Genomic DNA, 3799 nt, shown 5'->3' with positions numbered 1-3799 from the left:
AGGAGGGCGTCAGGAGGAGCAGGGGGAACAGGGCGTCAGGAGGAGCAGGAGGAGGAGGGGGAGCGTCTCCTGGAGGATCTGCTCCTGAATCCCAATGAAGCTGAAATCAGACACAGAGGCTCCTCCTCACCGTGTTATCTCCATGGCGACGGGCCATGTGAATAAATAACGCTGTTATCTGGCGGCCGCTGTGATTATTGCTGTTATCACGCTGGGGGGGGGGGGGGGGGGGGCGTCCGGAGTTACGGTGCTCCCCAACTTGATCAGTGGAGCGTTCACTGAGTTCCTCTTTCGAGAGATCAACTGTAAGGGTCAAAGGGGGGGGGGGGGCACGGCCTCGCCGGTTCACACGCATGTTTACACGCGTTGGCATGTTTTACACATGTTGGCGTGTGCTCATGCTTCACGTGTTCTTCACACAGCGTGTGGAAGTAGGCTCCTCCTCCTCCTCCTCCCCCTCCTGCTCCTGCTTGTTTAGCAGTAATTGGACTCTTATCCTCTGTTTGCTCGTTCCAACAGATAAACTCCATTTAAGTTTTAATAACGTTTTAGAAGAGTTCAAATGTGATTACCTCCACGGGGAGAGGACTCGACTTATTATTCAAGGGCCAACAACGGCCCCCGAGAGAGAGACACTCAGAGAGAGAGAGACCCAGAGAGAGAGAGAGAGACACCCAGAGAGAGAGAGAGACACCCAGAGAGAGAGAGAGAGACAGAGAGAGTTTCAAGTTTCAAGTTTCAAGTTTTTATTGTCACATCCCCTTTTATACAAGTATAATCGGTTCGTGAAATTCTTATGTGCAAAACACCCGACAGCAGTAGCAGACTAAAAAAAGAATAAGAATGAGAATAAACTATACAATATCCACACACAAAAAAGAAGAAAGTATTAACAATATATATATAAAACAGTGTACTAGAATATACATCATGACAATATATATATATAAAACAATGTAATAAAATATACACTTTTTTGAGACTATATATATATATATGTATATACATACAATATATATATATATAAACAATGTAATAAAATATACACCATGGCCATAGATATTCACAGAATATGTTCTGGTGTATAGTGTTAATGAGGGTCTCAGTCCTTGTTCAGCAGCCTGATGGCCTGACTGAAGAAGCTGTCCCTCAGTCTGTTTGTGCGGCACTTGATACTGCGGTATCGCCTGCCTGACGGTAGAAGGGTGAACAGTTTGTGGCCGGGTGGTTATTGTCTTTCAGCATCCGTTTGGCCCTGGCCACGCACCGCTTGGTGTATATGTCCAGGATGGAGGAAGCTCACCTCCAACGATGTACTGTGCCGACCGCACCACCCTCTGTAGTGCCCTACGCCCAGGGCGGTGCAGTTCCCGTACCAGACGGTGATGCAACCTGTCAGAACACTCGATGGTACTGGTGTAGAATGTTCTGAGGATGCGGGGGCCATGTTGAATTTCCTCAGTCGCCTAAGGAAATACAGGCGTTGTTGGGCCCTTTTCACCACGTGAGTGGTGTGCGTGGTCCATGTGAGGTCCTCGGAGATGTGCACGCCGAGGAACTTGAAGCTGCTGACCCTCTCCTGCAACTCCGTCTATGGAGATGGCGGTGTGCTCTCCTCTCCGCTTCCTGTAGTCCACGATCAGCTCCTTGGTCTTCTTGACGTTGAGGACGAGGCTGTTCTCCTGGCCCCACTGTACCAGTGATCCAACCTCCTCCCTGTAGGCTGTCTCGTCGTCGTCGGTGATCAGCCCCAACACTGTTGTGTCGTCAGCAAACTTGATGATGACGTTGGAGCTGTGCATGGCCGTGCAGTCGTGGGTGTACAGGGAGTAGAGGAGAGGGCTCAACACGCATCCCTGAGGGGCTCCCGTGTTGAGGGTCAGCGGCTCTGAGGTGGTACCGCCCATCCTCACTACCTGGCGGCGGCCCGACAGGAAGTCCAGTATCCAGCTGCACATGGTAGAGTGCAGGCCTAGACCTCTGAGCTTGGTGTCGAGCTTGGCGGGAACAATAGTGTTGAACGCTGAGCTGTAGTCCACAACCAGCATTCGCACACAACAGTTCCTCCCCTCCAGGTGGGAAAGGGCGGTGAAGTGCCATGGCAATTGCGTCGTCGGTGGATCTGTTTTGACGATATGCAAATTGCCATGGGTCCAGCGTGGCAGGCAACATGGAACAAATGAAGTCCTTGACCAACCTCTCGAAGCATTTACTGACAATCGAGGTGAGGGCTACGGGTCTCCAGTCATTCAGGCAGGTTACCTTGGGGTGTTTGGGGACAGGCACAATGGTGGACATCTTGAAGCTCTCAGGAGAGAGAGCGACAGAGACAGAGAGAGAGAGAGACACCCAGAGAGAGAGAGAGAGACAGAGAGAGAGAGAGAGAGACCTTCTCTCTGTTCCTCCTGATCAAGAGAAGGAAACACCTCCGGTCCTGAAAAACCTGGAAAAGTCCTGGAATTTTAAAATGGCTCCTCCTGTCCAATGAGCAGGCTCCTCCTCCTGGTGGTCTGGTGTCTCCTCCTCCTGGTGCTCTGGCATCTCCTCCATGTCTCTGCTCCTCTCAGGAGGAGATCGTGTTTCTCTAACTGTACATTTCAATAACTTGTCGTGGGGCCTCACGGTGTCCCTGTTTATCATATTATCAGTGACCCCCCCCCCCCCCATGAGGAGGTGGAGTGTAGTCCCTGTTTATCATATTATCAGTGACCCCCCCCCCCCCCCATGAGGAGGTGGAGTGTAGTCCCTGTTTATCATATTATCAGTGACCCCCCCCCCCCCATGAGGAGGTGGAGTGTAATTGGGACATTATTGGGGATCCGGTGACGCTCACAAAGAGAAACCCAACTCTTCCTCCGGCGGGCTGCGGTCCAAATAACATCTCAGCTGCCGCTCAGCGTCTATCTCCAGATTACAGGCGGAGGCCTCGGCCGGCGCTTTGTCTCCGGCTCACTCTTCCTCTTCCTCTTCCTCCGCTTGAGGAGCCTCGAACGGAGGGAGATGGTAACATGAGCGTCGGATATACAGGAGAAGTACAAGAAGTACAGTACCCCTCCTCCTCCTCCTCGTCCCCACCTCCTCCGCCTCCTCCCCTTCCTCCTCGTCCCCCTCCTCCGCGTCGCCTCCGCCTCCTCCTCCTCCCCTCTCCTCCTCCTCCTCCCCTCTCCTCCTCCTCGTCCCCTCCTCCCCCTCCCCCACCTCCTCCTCCCCTCTCCTCCTCCTCCCCTCTCCTCCTCCTCGTCCCCCTCTTCCTCCCCACCTCCTCCTCCCTCCTCCTCCTCCCCCTCCTCATCCCCTCCGCCTCCTCCTCCTCCCCTCCTCCTCCCTCTCCTCCCCTCCCTCCCACCTCCCTCCTCCTCCTCCTGCTCCTCCTCCCTCCTCCTCCTCCTCGTCCCCTCCGCCTCCCCCTCCTCCTCCTCCTCGTTGCCTCCGCCTCCTCCTCGTCCCCTCCTCCTCCTCCCCTCCTCCTCCTCCTCCTCCTCCTCCTCCTCCTCCTCCTCGTCCCCTCCGCCTCCTCCCCCTCGTCCCCTCCTCCTCCTCCCCCCCCCTCCCCTCCTCTCCTCCTCCTCCTCGTCCCTCCGCCTCCTCCCCCTCCCCCTCCTCCTCGTCCCCTCCGCCTCCTCCCCCTCCTCCTCGTCAACTCCCCCTCCTCCTCGTCCCCTCCTCCTCGTCTCCTCCTCCTCCCCCACCTCCTCCCTCCCCCTCCTCCTCCTATATAAATATAGACTGATATAAACATAAATATAGACGTATATCAATACAGACTTATATAAATATAGACTAATATAAACATATAAAT

This window comes from Pseudoliparis swirei, chromosome 17, assembly GCF_029220125.1.
Source record: "Pseudoliparis swirei isolate HS2019 ecotype Mariana Trench chromosome 17, NWPU_hadal_v1, whole genome shotgun sequence".
NCBI lineage: Eukaryota > Metazoa > Chordata > Actinopteri > Perciformes > Liparidae > Pseudoliparis > Pseudoliparis swirei.
Note: the sequence above shows the minus strand (reverse complement) of the source record.